Source organism: Macaca fascicularis, chromosome 13 (genome assembly GCF_037993035.2).
Source record: "Macaca fascicularis isolate 582-1 chromosome 13, T2T-MFA8v1.1".
Taxonomy (NCBI): Eukaryota; Metazoa; Chordata; class Mammalia; order Primates; family Cercopithecidae; genus Macaca; species Macaca fascicularis.
In genome coordinates this window covers 17,739,607-17,756,229 of record NC_088387.1, presented here as the reverse complement: position 1 = coordinate 17,756,229, position 16,623 = coordinate 17,739,607, and the positions used below count along the sequence as shown (strand labels likewise).

The 16,623-nt window shown below is 46.1% G+C and overlaps 1 protein-coding gene across 1 annotated transcript in view; it reads right to left on the bottom strand.

The window, feature by feature from the left end:
- The window catches only part of ACOXL (acyl-CoA oxidase like), a 264,996-nt gene extending 251,452 nt beyond the window's left edge, over positions 1–13,544 (bottom strand). Inside the window, exon 1 of the mRNA XM_045368880.3 lies at positions 13,349–13,544. The gene's annotated coding sequence lies outside the window, so the exon portion shown is untranslated. The remainder of the gene's footprint in view (positions 1–13,348) is intronic.
- Positions 13,545–16,623: the final 3,079 nt, after the last annotated feature.

Below are 16,623 nucleotides of genomic sequence, written 5' to 3'. Positions count from 1 at the left end.
AAAGGAAGGTGGTAGAACCCCCCTAACTTCCCATTTAAGGCAGAAATGCCTGGCCTGTGGCTTCCCAGGCTCTCTTCTGTGACATTACTTCGATCACTAGAATGGTCCAGAGACTAAGGAAAAGCATCTGCTGTCCCTTCTCCGACCTACATCACCCATTTTCCCTTGCAGACACCCACTCCCTCTCCCGAAGCCGCATGATGCCAGTTGGTGACCCCACCCCTTCTGGAGTGGGCAGACACTGACTACACAGGGCCAATCCTCGCTCTTGGCGCCAGTGACCACTGCAAGGAAGAGTCATGGCCAGCTGGGTCAGTTAGGCTGAAAACCAAAAAGGGTCCCTCTCTTCCTGCCTGACTGCTGAGCTGTTGTATGTGCACCATAGTTCTGAAGGCCATGAAGTAGACAGGGCCTGTCTGGACAGGAAGAGAGCAAGGCGGGGGATTCCTGAAAGTGCCACCCAAGCAGCTGGATTCCAGCCTCTGCACCTGAGGCCAATGTGAGCTGCATTTCTGACTCTACAACTGAAACAGGAGCAACTACTTATGCTAATAATGGTGCTTAGGGTTGCAAGCAACAGAAAATCAACACGCATTGACCTGAATGGTACAGGGCAGTCGCTACCTCAGGGAACTGGCAAGGCAAACTTGGAGCAGGCTTCAGAGCAAGTTTGATTCTGAGGCTCAAGTATGTCCTCAGAACTTAGTGTCTGTCTACTCTGCCTCCATGGGCCACTTCATCCTAGGAGTGGTCTCCCTCAAAGTGACAAAATGACTGCACCAGGGCTAGCTTCATACTCGAACTCCACCCTCTCCAAGACGAGAGGGTATGCCCCTCTGACAGATCTCTCAAGTCAGCAAGGAAGTGTCTTTTCCCAGCACATCAAAAAAACTCCTCCCCTCATATTTCATTGACTACAGTCAGGTCACATGACTGTTTCTGAACCAACTCCTGTGGCAAGAGGGTGGCTATGCCTGAATGGCTTCCTCCAGGGTTTACGAGATAGTTCCTATTGCAAAGTGTGGGAGGGGTGCGAAGTGACTGGTCGACTGTGGGAGAAGGTTGTAGGTAATGTAGGGAGGGGGCATGAAGTAAGGACAAGTGCTTACCTCGCTGATACTGTGCTTAATGAGGAAGCAAAAGAAATTATCACCACCTCACCATTTTCTTCACCTCAAATTCCTTTGAGAAGGGAATGTCTCAAATTAGATTAATACACATAATTTATAATATCAAACCCTGCAGATCCTGCCTCTTATCTCTGTCCTCTCTACTTTTTTTTGTCAAAATAATTCCCTTTCTAAACTTTATCATTAACACTTTTAATAGTCAAGTAAATTATAAAACATAAAAAATCATGCCATCAACTATGTTCCATGGGCCCAGAGCCCCATGAGGGTAAAGTGGGACCACTGGGTCTCTTGGCATTTTACAAGCAAAGGTTTTAGTTCATTTCACTTAATAGTGCTGTCTTGCATTCTTTCCCTCATTTTCTCTCTCTTCTCTCTCTCTTTCTCTTTCTCTCTCTTTCTCCACTGATGCCAGAGTTCTTTGGCGGCAGGCAGGGCACGACTAGGAGGCAGGGCCTAGGTGTGGGACATATGCTACAGGGTGCAGGGTCGGTGCCTGGGGGGCCCCAGAGGCAGCACCCCAACTGTACCCAGCAGAAGGAGAGTCCCCTAAAAGGACTGAGCATTTTACCTCAAGAGGAAATCATAGGATAGAACACAAGGTGCTGTCTGCTGCCCCCAGTCAGCCGATGGGATTTCACTGGGAGGAGCAGAAGAGGAGAACTGTGTAGGCACATTCACAAGGATACAAATCATCCCTGTGGTGACGTGGCTGCTCCGGAAGGCACCACAAGGGAAGGCAGGTGAGGGGAGTTCTAAGGGTTAGGAAAAATTCTGAAAGCCTTGGGCAGAGACACAGAAATTATGGATGATCTCAAAGGAAGGGTGCAAGTGCTCTGGGTGGTGCATCGGTCCTTCCGCCAGCCTCAGTCCTGGTCAACCAAGGATCCCGTGTCCCACCAGAGGCCTGGCAGCACCCACTGAGCTCCACCCAGCCTTTCTCCCTGAGCCTCTGAACTTGGGTTTGTTTTTCCCAAAGCCTTGCACTCTTCTTTCATAATGTTAGTTACTGGAAAAATTAGTAAATTTATGGAAAATAAATCAGAACAGTCACTATGACTGTTTAAGAAAAGGAAACATATTCTAGAAAAAATGTAGGGACTGGGGAGCCAAAAGGCTCAGCCCCACTTGCCACCTTCCCACGTGGCCTGGGACAAAACAAACTGTATGAGACTTTACCTGTGTTTTTAAATATAGGAAATTATCTGCCTGATATATGCATACAACACAGCACTATTCAAACACAAAAATAACTGAAGTACTGATATTACATAGTTGATAGGTGTAGAAGTACACAGCGAGAATGAAACTCCAAAGCATGCTAAGCCACCAGATACAAATGGTCACCTACTGTAACCTTTTATATGAAATGTCCAGAATAGGCAACTCCATGGAGACAGAAAGTAGATGGTGGTTGCCAGGGAAATAAGTGAAGGGTGAAAGGGAGTGATTCTTTAATAGGTACAGCCTGTTTTTCTGGGGTGATGAAAAAGTTTTGGAATGAGATAGAAGCAATGGTTCCACAACATTAAGAACACACTAAATGCCACTGAATTGTACACTTTAAAATGGTTAGTTGTATGTTATGTGAATTTCACCTCTTCTAGTTTGAGGCAATCCCATTTATCTATTTTGATTGCCTATGTTTTTGGGATCATCTCCAAAAAATCTTTACCCAAAACAATGTCAAGAAGCTTTTTTCCTGTGTTTTCTTCTAGTAGATCTACAGTTTCAGGTCTTAAGTCTTTAATCCATTTTGAGTTATCTTTGTATGCACTCAAAAAATTTTATGATGCTATTATTATTGAGAGTTCAGGAAAGCCCCAAGTCTTGGTGTGACAGAAAAGAAAACTAGAGAATTCCCCAAATTCACCCACCTTCTGTCCTTCACTTTTTACCGCCCATGTTGTAGAAGTGGTTGCAGCACTCAGACAAGTGTGGTAAGGAAGGGCCCCAGGAGCTCTGCTACCCAATGGCATCAGGATCCAAGGTGTCAGGGACACCAAAACTTTCCTCCCATCCAGGAAAGCAAGTTATTAATATAACAATATATCACCCCAAAATTTCTTGCCAAGGAAAGCAGAACAAGAAGGAAAACTTTCTTTACACATAGTCAACAATATTTTTTTCTAGTGTACAGTTATTCATTTAAGGTTGAGGAAAGTGATCTAAGAGGTTGACAATGCCCCTTAATAAAGTCACATGACAGAGTACAAAGCAGCACTATAATAATTGTCTTGATGCTGGACCTGGGAGGAGATGGTCTCCAAATACTTAAAAAACCTTTACAAAATCACCCATATCAAAAACATGCTTTGTTCTCCTATGACTTGTGTTTAAATCCACATACTGTCATGATTTTAGCTGGTGGATGCATGTAAGGCAAGACAGCAACAGCTGTCCCCATCCCTGGGACCCTCTCCCCAGCTGGGACCCTCTTTCTCACCGTGCTGTTTCCATCCAGGACTGAAAGCCGTGCTAAATGTCTCCCTATTTTAACACAGTCAGGGGGCACAGAGTCTGCCAAGGACTGGAAAAAGTCTATCCCTTGCAGGTTTGTGAGACTCGCAAGAAAACGTGCAATCACCTCTCTGCCTCTCTCCTCTCTCACCGCTGGTGGCACACACTTGCAAAACCATCAGCCAACCCCCTGCCCCCACTCCCTCACCGTTCTTCAGTTTGTATTTTCTCTGAGTGCTTGCGTGCAATAGCACGGAAGGAAACCACAGATAAGAGATTGGTTAAACTAAATTCCTTAGAAGCCCTCCCAGCCCTGAGGGTTTTGACTTCCTACCTCTTCATTGCTGCCCATCTACTCAGCACAGGCTCTCTGAGATGCTACTCAATGACGACCACTGTGCTGGGCTTGGGGATCCAGCATTTCTCAAGAAATGACTTTCCAGTTGAGGTCAGAGGTAGGGAGTTTCTATTTAAATGTATAAAACTCTGTTTTATACACACACAAACACGCGGGTGTATGTGTAACTTCTTGTTCTTACTCTGTCACACTCACTGCGTGTTACAAGCTGAATCATGTCTCCTGCTCCCCTAAAAATTCAGATGTTGACTGGTGTCCTTATAAAAAGGGAGAATTTGAAGACAGACAAGTACAGAGGGAAGCCCATGTGAAGACAGGAAAAAAGACAGCCGCCAACAAGCCGAGGAGAGAGGCCTGGAGCAGATTCTCCCTTGCAGTCCTCAGAAGCAACCAACCCTGCTGACACCCACCGACACCTTGATCTTGGATTCCCAGCCTCTAGAACTCTGAGACAATACACTTCTGTTATTGAAGTCACCTAGCCTGGGTACATTATTATGGCAGCCCTATTAAGCTAACACCATAATACTCCAGAAAAACACACTGGAAATCACTGCTTTAGGAATCAGAAGCCCAGAGGTCCTGCTCTTGGCTTTGCCACTCCAAGCCACTCCACATCCCAGGAATGTCTGGGATATTTACATATTTTAATGGAGAAGAGAATGACACCTGAGTAAGTCACTTCTCTTCCTTGAGCCTTTGTTTCCTCCTTCAAAAAAAGGCAAGGTTCCCTCCAACACGAACAGCTTATATTTCTATGGCCCCTACACAGGACCAAGGACAACTGCCCACGTCAGCCACAACCTAACAGTGTTCTCACTGTGAAAAATCCCCCCGTTCCAACATTCAAACATGCTGACATCCCAGTGTCCCACCAGACCTGGCCACATTAGACTGTAGCTTCCACAGGACAGGGCCAGTGGATTCCCCACTATCAGGTCCCTAAATGATGGCTGACAGAGGTCCTGTCCCAGGCTGTATCATGGAGCATCCTTAGCCCTCTCCACTGCCTATCTGGAGGTCTGGACTCTACATCCAATAAATGTTCATAAAACTTAACATTCAAGTTTACAAATACAAAAGACATATTTTAAACATTAAAAACCTACGATTTGCCAAAATATTTTTGTGCTCCTTTGGAGACTTGAAATTCTGGGAATGGTAGAAAATAGGATGTCTGGGATATTTATGTACGTTAATGGAGAGACGAGAATGCCAAAGGTGACTGTGGGGCTGCAGGCTGCCAGTGTCATAGGTCAGTCACAGTTCATGTGCTACAGAAGCTCCTAGAAGCCAGGGCCCACCTCACCACTCACCAGCCCATCTCCAGGACCTGATACAGTATCTCGAATGATGAACAGATGAACACTGGTATTTAGATTAGGCCCTACACACCCACAATTAAACTGGATTTGAAATTGCCTCATATAGTCTTGGGAGCAATAAAACTGGAGCCTTTGGAAGATAATCTGGCAATATTGGTCAGTGTTTTCCATGCAGATACCTCTGTCCCATCGGTGTCACCTCTAGAACCTAATCCAGAGAAATCTCTTCTTATGAATACGAGGGTGTTCCCTGCAGCACTGTTTAAGATAACACAAACTGAACACAACCTGAGTGTCCTTTGATGGGGCATGGCATAATTAAATTTGGTACAATTGTAACTGATTCAGCTTTTAAAAGAATGAGACAATCCTATCTACACTAACACATAAATACAGGTCTACAAATTCTGGATATCAGAACATATTTAAACAGAGATATTCAATAATAAAATGATTTATGGCATAAAACCAGGTGGACCAACCAAGAACTCAAGAGAAACTGACATTCCACAAGGGATAGCAGCAACACACTGTCAGTTAGACAGTGAACAGGCAAGTGGTAACTCACTTAGAATAGAGGATGATAAGTCTACAGGGCTGAGGGAGCCAACTAGCTGGTGCCACTGGGTTGTATAAACGTTTGGGAAGTGGAGGCTCCATGTACCTCTGAAAGCAGCTGCATCTTCAAGTCCCCTCTCCAAGTCCATCAAAGCCTGAGGGTTTACTGTTAGGAGAGGGTGGCACTGGAGGATAACCGTGGGACTCACATGGGGAACACTGGAGCCAGTAGGAGATCCCTCAGCGAGAGCCACCACTTACCAATGCACAAGGTGCAGCCAATCATGTGGGGCGGCCTCCATGCTGTGGACACCCTAGACCATTTCCCAGAGGATGGCATCAAGTGATTCGTTCTAACAAAGTCAGGTATACAAATGCAAGTCTTCAGAAAGGAGGATGGTTTTCTAACTAGCCTCATGTTGTATATGGACAGCCTGGGGGCTCCAAGGTCCCAGGAAGCAGGATTAGGATCTGCCCTTCATTCTCTACCCATCCACCTCTCCGGAGACTAAAAGACTCATCACTGGAGGAATCAACCCTGTCCTAAACAAAACAGCAATACTGACCTGCCAAATGAAGTTACTCTGTGATCAAGAAAGCCCGGGCCCAACAAACCCCGCCGTTTGCAACCAGCGTTCTATTCACATTTCTCATATTGTGAAGAAACATCCATGGCTGACTTGATGTTTAATAAAAGCCTCAAACATAAAAAAGGTAAAAAATTACAAATGGAATAAAGGAACTCAAAGAAAACAGAGACAAAGCAGAGAATAGAAGGGAACACTTCAAAAATTACCACCAACTATTCTCAAAAATAAGAGATTTTTGTAACTACAAAACAAGAACAGATGCTGTTGAAAAGGAACAGAGAACTTTTGAAAATTAAAAATATGACAGCAGATATTTAAAAAAATCACTCAAGAAGAGTTGGAAGATAAAGTTGAGAAAATCTCACCAGGACACAGAACAAAAAGATAAAGAGATGGAAAATAAAAAAGGAAGGAAAAAATATTAGAAGACAAGGCAAGGAGGTACAACATCTGAGCAAAAGGAGTTCCAGATGACAGAACAGTGCAGATAACTGAACACGAGTTTCCATATTAAAAGGGTCCACTGCATGCCCAATGAACTAAAAGAACCCATGTCAAGTCACCCCATCATGAAATTCTATAATACAACAATGCCAAAAAGAAGCTTCCAGAAGGGAGGGACAAAAACAAGTTATATATAACAGATTTAGGTGCAGAAAGGGTCAGATCTGTTCATTGCAATGTTGGATACTAGAAAGTAATGGCATGCAACTTTAAAAATGTAAGGAAAAATTTATTTCCAGCCTAGAACTCTACACCCACAAAAACTTTCAGTCAATTGAACAGTAAACATTTTCAGACATGAAAATATTTAAAAATCTCGAAAAGTTAATTCCCAGGCACCCTCTCTTAGAAAGCTATCAGATGAGAGACTGTTTTGGTTATCTATGTCTACGTAAGAACGCACCCAAAACTCAGCAAGTTAAAACAACAGTGTGTTATTATTCCATGAAATTTGGACAGGAAACAAACAGGGATGGCTTGTCTCTGCTCTCCAGTGTCTCAGGTCCCATCTCAGAAACAGCTGTGCGATGAAGCAGTTGGGAATGTTAGCATCTCTTTACCTCTCTCTATGCAGCTTCTCAACAGGCATCAGCTTGGACTTCCTCACAGCAATGGCAGCCACAGGCAAGTATGACTTTTTAAATGGAAGCTCAGGGCCTCAAGAGATGGGAAATGGAAGCTCCCAGTCTCTTCAGGCCTGAGTCTGGAAACTGGCACACTGTCATCTCAGCTATCTTCTGTTGACCAAAGCGGTCATAAAATTACCCAAGATCAAGGGGAGGTGGCACACACCACACCTCTCAACAGGAGTAGCCTTAATGAATCTTGGTCCTCTCTAAGCTTCTACAAAGGGTAACCAAGAAAGAGAAAGCCTGGGAAAACAGTGACTTGACCAGAGAAGAAATGCAAGGAAAATTCCCAAGCGGGTGGTGAAGACGCAGGGAGAGCCCATCCGGACTGAAGCCGCGGAAGGAGGCCTCCAGAATCAATGTGTCCATGTGGGGCAGGAGGGGTGTCCTCTCTAAGCTTCTACAAAGGGTAACCAAGAAAGAGAAAGCCTGGGAAAACTGTGACTTGACCATAGAGGAAATGCAAGGAAAATTCCCAAGGGGGTGGTGAAGACGCAGGGAGAGCCCATCCGGACTGAAGCCGTGGAAGGAGGCCTCCAGAATGAATGTGTCCATGTGGGGCAGGAGGGGTGGAACTACCAATTACCTGACAGGTTTGACCACAGTGGGACAAGTGGAACTTCTCTGTCCTGTGATAAATCTGTTTTATCTTTTCTGTTTCACATCCATCTAGTGTGGACGTCAGTGAGTGATGGGCTTATAGAAAACTAAGGAAATGGACAAAGGAGACGATTATCTCTGAAGAAATAAAAAGGCTGTGACAGAAGGAAATAAAATATGGTACACTATGGGGCGTGGATGGAAATAGTATTTTTATAGCCATAACAATGTGAATATTGGATACTGATTTAAGTAAAAATGGTGATACACTGAGTTTCAGAGAATAGGAAAAGGAAAATGGTGCTGTAGTGAGAAATATTCATTTTCTAGGAGAGTAAGCCAGTAGATAACCAAGAGGTGGCTCTTTAGACATGTTACTTAGGAATATGGAGTAAATTACATGAGCATGAAGTAAGAGAATTGAGAGTGGTGGCCCACAGGGAAAAGAAATGAGGGATGAAGAGGGTTGAGGCAGGGCATGGCTGTTTTTCATCATAAACCTCACAGTATAAGTTCATTAAATATTTTCATACATTTCATCAATGAAAATAAGAATTAAACTTTAAAAGAGAAAGCTGTAGAACAAAACACACAGTGAGATCCTATTTATATAACAAAATGATGTGCATATATGTGTATGCACTCCAAGAAAAATAGAAAAATGTGGAAAAACCACACTAACACAGAAAAACACACTAAAACAACCACAGTAAAGTAGTAAAAGTGGCTCGGGGGCCAAATGTCTATCAACAGATACAAGAATAATCAAAATGTAGGCTGGGCACAGTGGCTCACGCCTGTAATCCCAGCACTTTGGGAGGCTGAGATGTGTGGATCATGAGGTCAGGAGATCAAGATCATCCTGGCTAACATGGTGAAACCCCATCTCTACTAAATAAAAATTACAAAAAATTAGCCAGGCATGGTGGCGGGTGCCTGTAGTCCCAGCTACTCGGGAGGCTGAAGAGGGGAATGGCGTGAACCCGGGAGGTAGAGCTTGCAGTGAGCCGAGATTGTGCCACTGCACTCCAGCCTGCCAGACAGAGCAAGACTCCATCTCAAAAAAAAAAAAAGAGTAATCAAAATGTAGTATATACATACAATGGAATATTATTCAGCCTTCAAAAAGGAGGGAATTTTGACACATGCTATAACATGGATGAACCTCGAGGACATTATACTGAGTAAATAAGCCAGTCACAGAACAAATTCTACGTGAATCCACTTGTATCGTACCTGGAATAGTCAGATGCTGAGAGACAGAATGTAGAATAAGGGCTGCCAGGGGCTGGGAGAAGAGGGGAGTGGGAAGTTAGTGTCTAACACGTACAGAGTTTCTGTTTGGGAAGATGAAATGTGTTGGAGCTGGACAGTGGTGATGGTTGCACAACAATGTGAATGCACTTAATGCCACTGGGCTGTACATTCAGAAGCGGTTAAATGGTCAGTTTTATATAGTGTATATTTTGCCACAATTTTTTAAAAAATGGCTGCAGGAGGAAACATTTTGGGAAACTTTCAAGTTTTCCGAATTATTTGACTCTTCCTAGTGAGAACGTGTTTGTGAAATACTCAGGGGAAAAACTAAACGTATGAAAAAGTTAGGAAGAGAAATGTGCCTTGCTCTAGGGAAGGAAAGAGAAGGGGATAAAGAGAAAGAAAGGGAGAAGGAAGCAGCCAGGAGCTGCTACAAGTGGGAGAAGAAGGGTGTAAGAAGGCCCTGGGAGAACAGAATCCTGTGGAGGGGCTTTCTCAGTTCTCTGGGTGAGGGGTGTGTGCTGTACCTGCCTCTGCCAGCCAGCCTCTCCTGAGACAGCTTCCCTTCGCCAATAAACAAACTCAGAACAATCTCAAAAGCTTATCTCATTTCAGATGTTGCTTTTTAACCTTCCCTGCAAACCCCAATGAGGAGTCGCCAGTCACCCAGAATGTTCCTGCTGTCACAACAAGCAGTACACCTGGTCAGATGCACAATAGGACGGGGCAGCCACAGCAGCCAGGGCGCTCCCGGAGTCTGAGGACTCAGTCCAGCAGGCTCATCCTTGGGAAAGAAAAAGCCGCTCCTTAGAAGAGGAACCTGGGCTGTGCACACATTGCCCCTGGGAGCCAATGGCCAGCACTCTGGAAATGAACTCCTCCTCTGAGGAGAGTGGCCACCCACTGTGTGTGTAGGAAGTTGCACAACCTCTTTTGGAGGAAAACTGTTTCCTGAGCTCTTATGCCCTGGGATTGCCGGGCCCTGTACAAACTTCTCACTATGTACACACAGCACTCGCCACTATGCTGCCACAACCCTCTCCCCTACACCTACTTTAACTGCAAAGACCTGTTTGGGGTAAGGTGAGGACAAGCCACAGGAGATCTGGCATTGCCTCAGAGAAAAGAAAGTTTTATTTCTCATCTCCTATAGAACATTTTACATTAGCAGAATGTCAAAACATCCAGAAATCAAGATCACCGTCTTCTAACACGGGCTAAGGTAAAATCTGATAGTACAATATGAACTTTCAAATAGACAGATATCAGAATCTTTAACCATTCTGGGGAAAAATATGAAATGTTGTTCATGCCATTGCTACAACTCTAACTTTAAAGTAAATAAACAAGAACTGGAAAGAATGGAAAAGTGTTTGTCAGGGCAATGGGATTTTTGCTTTGCCCTTTGTGTGCATGTGTGTTTTGGTAGCCCACCACAACCAGTGTTTACTCCATGCCCACGCAACAGTTTTTCATTGAAGCTTCATAATACATCAACATTGATACTATCTGCATTCTGTGGATGAGCAAATGTAAAGTCAATAAGGGGGAAAAAAAATCAGCCGGGCGCGGTGGCTCACACTTGTAATCCCAGCACTTTGGGAGGCCGAGGTGGGCGGATCATGAGGTCAGGAAATCAAGACCATCCTGGCTAACACAGTGAAACCCCATCTCTACCAAAAATACAAAAAAATTAGCCGGGCGTGGTGGCGAACGCCTGTAGTCCCAGCTACTTGGGAGACTGAGGCAGGAGAATGGCGTCAACCCAGGAGGTGGAGCATGCAGTGAGCCGAGATGCGCCACTGCACTGCAGCCTGGGTAACAGAGCGAGATTCCATCTCAAAAAAAACAAATCACAGGACAGCAGTCACACAGGAAACAAACTACTGCACTGGCTCCCCTATCCAGGCATGCCTCTCCTCTGTCCCTATGGAATTCACAAGGAAGTCCCTTCTGCTTGCCTCATATCAGTAGTTTGGTTATTACAATTTTGTTCCATCTTTTAAACTGCAATTATCTAAACTGAAAGACAAAGAGGTGATAGCCCAGGAACAAACTGAAAAGACTGAGGAATATAGGAAGGGATGTGTGTCTAATCAGATGCAACTGAACTCAGTATGACTTAAAGCAGCCATTCACAAACTTATTGATCTTAGGAACTCTTTGCACTCTTAAGAATTATGAGGTCCCCAGCACTTTGGGAGGCCAAGGTGGGCAGATCGCTTGAGGTCAGAAGTTCAAGACCAGCCTGGCCAACATGGTGAAACCCATCTCTACTAAAAATACAAAAAATTAGCCAGACATGGTGGCTGAGACAGGAGAATCGCTTGAACCCAGGAGGTGGAGGTTGCAATCAGCCGAGATCACACCACAGCACTCCAGCCTGGAAAACAGAGCAAGACGCCATATCAAAAAAAAAAAAAAAAAAATTATGAGGTCCCTAAAGAGCTTTTATTTGGGTGGGTTATATCCACTGATATCTACTGTATTAGAAATTAAAACAGAAAAGTTTTCAAATATTTATTAATTCATTTGAAAATAACTAATAAATCTATTAGTGTGTTTTATGAAAATAACTATTTTCCAAAACAAAAACAAAAAAAATTAGCAAGAACAGTAGAATTGTTCTACATTTTTACAAATCCCTTTACCGTCTGTCTTAATAGAAAGCAGCTGTATCCTCATATCTGCTTCTATATTTTTTCTGTTGGAATACTACACATCATGTGGTCTCTGGAAACTGCCACCGTACATCAGTGAGAGAATGAGAGTGAAAAAGCTAGCAACTTTTTTTGTATTACTATAAAAACAGTTTGGACTCATGAATCCCCTGAAATGCTCGTGGGTACCCCCAGGGCTCCCTGTACCACACTTTGAGAACCATAACTTAAAGAACTATGTATGAAACAGGGCGAAAGAGAAGTAGGGGAGACACCGATGGACACACCCACCATCCCACACTTCTCACTTTTCAACTTTCAAACGCCCCCAACTCCCACTAGGTAACACCAGTGCAGGAACCCCAGATTTTCCAAGGACAGCGTGACGTTCACTCCAGCCATCTCCTTCCCTCTCGTTTCCGCAAAATAAATTAAACGAGGGCTAAGTGGGCATGGCTAACCAATCAATCCTCTACGGGCACATACTGACATTTTTAATAGGGCTTTCTTAAGCTAGAACTCCAAAGCATGGCTCTAACTGGGCTTTTCAGACTGCTTGAAATGGGTATGAGAAAGAGAGTCCACAGGAGACACGAATGCCGAGTTCTGTCCGGTGACTGAGCCATTTCTCCTTCTCCAGACTTGAGCTGCACTCACCCCTCTGCCTGCTTCTCAGGGCTGTCCTGGCATCGGATGACATCCAGGACCTGAGTTCTTCTTATAACCAAACTGCCCCGCTGAAGCTGCCCCACTCCGCACACCTGCACTCAGAGGCGGCCCTGTAAGTCTGTCCCACCCCGATGCCCAGACACGCCCTGGACCGGGCCACTCCATCCCTGTGCGCCCATCCCATCCCAGCCCGGTTTTTCTGTCCCCTTCTCCCCACCAAGGGTGGGACATCGCGGGGTGGGGACTCAAGAAACAGATTTAGCAAACAAGCGAGGCCGATCTTCCAGCCACACTGTCTCAGCAGACACCGCGCCCGCCACCGCGGGGTCCAGCCCCGCACCCGACTCTTCGTGGAGGAGGGAGCTCAGGAGGCGAGGGACGCCTCTCAGGGGGCCAAGGAAGTCGGCGGCGGCCGGCCGGCTGCGCCCACACACCTGGCGGGGGAGAGCCCACCATATGCAGGTGAGGAAGGGGCCTGCCTCTCAGGCGCAGCGCACACCCCACCTCGCCCTCGCCGGGGCGGTGTCCGCAGCGACGCGCCGGGGACCGAGGAGACAAGCTCGGCGGGTTCGTGGGCGCGGGCAGGGTCGACGGCCGCAGCGCGGTACCTTTGCCGGAAGAGCGGGCAGCCGCCGAGGAGCCTGCGCAGCTCGTTCTTGAGGCTCCAGAAGTTGCCGTCTAGGTAGCGGTGCAGGGAGGAGTCCCCGAGCCCCAGATCTGGCGCCGGCTCCATCGCGCTCACCTCACTGCTTTTCCGCGTGGCTGCAGGGCCGGCTTTGCTCCGCGCCTCCTCCAGCTCCCTGCAGGTGGGGCCAGCGGCGCACGCCCTCTTTCTCTCCACCCCAACGGGCCCGTCTCCTCCCTCCTCACCTTCCTGGCCCCTCCCTCCCTGGCCCCGCCCTTCCCTGGCTTCCTGGGCGCGCGGTACAGCGCAAGTGGGCGCTCCTACGGTGGCCTCCCCTTGCCCTTCCGAGGAACCGGAAGCTCTATCCTCCAGTTATCAATTGTCCCTCCAGATTTGTGGGCCACAAGAAACAAGTATTAGATCCCTAGAAAGAGGCCCGGCTGCTCAGGACTGAGCCGGTTGCCCCTCTCAGCAAATCCCCGGACCAGCCACTTTGCCTGACCCCCATGACCCAAGATAGCCTGGCTCCAGCTCTGGCCCCTCCTCAGCTGTATCTCACCTCTTCCCTGAACTGGGCATTACTGTGAACTCTAACATCACTGTAATCTAAAGGGGACTCAGGTCTACAGCACTGCAGTCCAGGGTAGCTGGGAGCTCCTTTCATGACCAGGCGATCAACCCGAACACGATACTCATTTCCCAGGGCCCTCCTTTTTTTATTGTTGTGGCTGGAGGGAAATGAGTTATAACCTAAGTGGAAAATGTTCCTTCCTTTCTGCTCCCTAATTCTCATATACCTTGTTGAGTCTCCTTTTAAATATTCAAGGAAATGTTAGCTGTTCCCTTCCAGAGGCTACTTTGCTGGGGAGATGACGGTGTGGTCTGCTGTTATGAGGTTAGTGGATGCCATCTGTATTCGTTTCCAGTAACAAATTCCCACAAAATGAGTGGCTTAAGATGGCACCAATTTATTCTCTTACATTTCTGGAAGTCAGAAATCCAAAATAGGACTTACAGGGTCAAAATCAAGGTGTTAGCAGAGCGGTTCCTTCTCACAGCTCTAAGGAAAAATGTATTTCCTTGTTTTTTCTAGCTCCTAGAGGCTGCCTGAATTTCTTGGCTCCTGATCCCTTCTCCTGTCTTCAAAATGCATCACTTCAAGCTCTGCTTTCATGGTTCCATCTTCTATTGAGTTTGACCGTCTTGCCTCCCTTTAAAAGGACTTGTTTACATGGACCCATGGGAATAATCCAGGATAATCTTCCTATCGTAAGATCCACACTTTAATCACACCAGCAGTGTCCCTTTTGCCGTATAAGAAACACATTCTCAGGTACTAGGGATTAAAACATGAGTACCTTTGTTGAGCCATTCCTCGGGCTGCTACACCTGTGCAGCTGCAAGTAATAATACCCAATCGTCCATGATAAAAAAGGGGCTTTGTTTTCTCACATCACAGGAAGCCTGGTGGTAGGAAAGCCCCAGGGGCAAATTTGATGGCTCTACCCCGGGGACCCAGGTCCTTTGCGTCTTTCTGCTCCACCATCCACCATCCTTTCTCTGTATGTAATCTTTACTTTTTTTTTTTTTTTTTAGCTTAACTTCTCTGAGTTGTAAGATGGATGCTGCAGCTCCAAGCACCACCCTGTGCAAAGCAAAAGAGGAGTATTTCTTTCTATATCGGCCAAAATACTGTAGTGGTAACAACCCCAAAATGACTTCACATACACCTCGGTCACCAACAACCCTCAAATCTTAGGGCCTAAAAAGACAAGAGTTTGTTTCTCACTCATGCTACCTGGGGATTCTGTTCCACATCCCCTCACTCCAGGTCCCGGCTGACAGAACAGCCACGATTGTGTGGCCACACTGGCTTTTGAAGCTTCCAGCTGGAAGAGACACACGTAACTTCAGCTGGAAGAGACACACGTAACTTCTGCTTTATCCCCTGGACAAAGCAGCTCACTCCTGACTCTATGGGGGAAGGGAAGTACCACCCTGGACATGCGCGGGAGGCCAACACTCAAAATCATCTGTAAGCTGAGCTAGTGACTACTCAATCTGCCCCTCTGGTCACGCTCTCCCTTCCACAGGCAAAATACACTCTCCACCCTTCCAGGGAAGCAGCCAAAGCCCCACACCTCCACAACATCAAGTCTGAGGCCCCTGGGGGCACAGAGTAGTCCTTGCATCAAGTAAGGATGTGGGTCCTCTTGATCCAGAGACCTATAAACTGAAAACATAGGTTACTAAGTTAACTTCCAAGGGAATGTTTGCTTGAGTGAGAAAAAAAAAAAGACCTCTGTTCTTAGAAGCCACTAAGATTGTTGTTGTTTTTGTTGTTATTTTCTTGAGGATGGAGTTTCACTCTTGTTGCCCAGGCTGGAGTGCAGTGGCATGATCTTGGCCCACTGCAACCTCTGCCTCCTGGGTTCAAGTGATTCTCCTGTCTCAGCCTCCTGCGTAGCTGGGATTACAGGTGCCCGCCACCAAGCCTAGCTAATTTTTTGTATTTTTAGTGGAGACATGGCTTCACCATGTTGGCCAGGCTTGTCTCAAACTCCTGACCTCAGGTGATCGTGATCCACCCACCTCAACCTCCCAAAGCGCTGGGATTACAGGCATGAGCCACCGCGCCCGGCCAACCACTAAGATTTTTTTGAGGGTTATTTGTTACCTAGACAATCATAGAAGATACTAGAAGAATGTTGCTGATGAAATAAAAAACTAAAATAGGTACACTGGCTTAGAGGCTGGGAGGGGCAAGGTGGATGCTATTGACCAAAGCACTGGTGTTGACCAAAATTGAAGATGATCCCTTTTATGAGAGCAAATATTTGACAAGGCTGCCACTAAGAGAAGACATACCTAACTTGGAACTTATCACTCCAAGAGAAGATGCTGAAAACACAAGATTAGCGTTACATGTTGGCTGCTTTTGCTTGTGTTTGACAAGACATTATAAGAAAGAGATGGGCTTACAAAAGAATTGACCAGTTTGCAAGCAGAGATGGAAGGGAATAGAGTCCACAAGTTCAGGGACTTTTAGGGTTGGAAGAGGCAACTGCTTCACAAGTTCTATTCGTAAAAGATAAAACTGAGAAATATTTAGCAACAAAAGCCCATTAAAATCCAGGAACCTCAACCTCTACTCCCTTGCCCCTTGTGGCAAGAACAGAATCAAGAGTCTCACCTGAAACCTGTAGCAAATAGGTTGGGGGGATTCCCAGCAAACCATCTTACTCCCAGGCCCTGTCC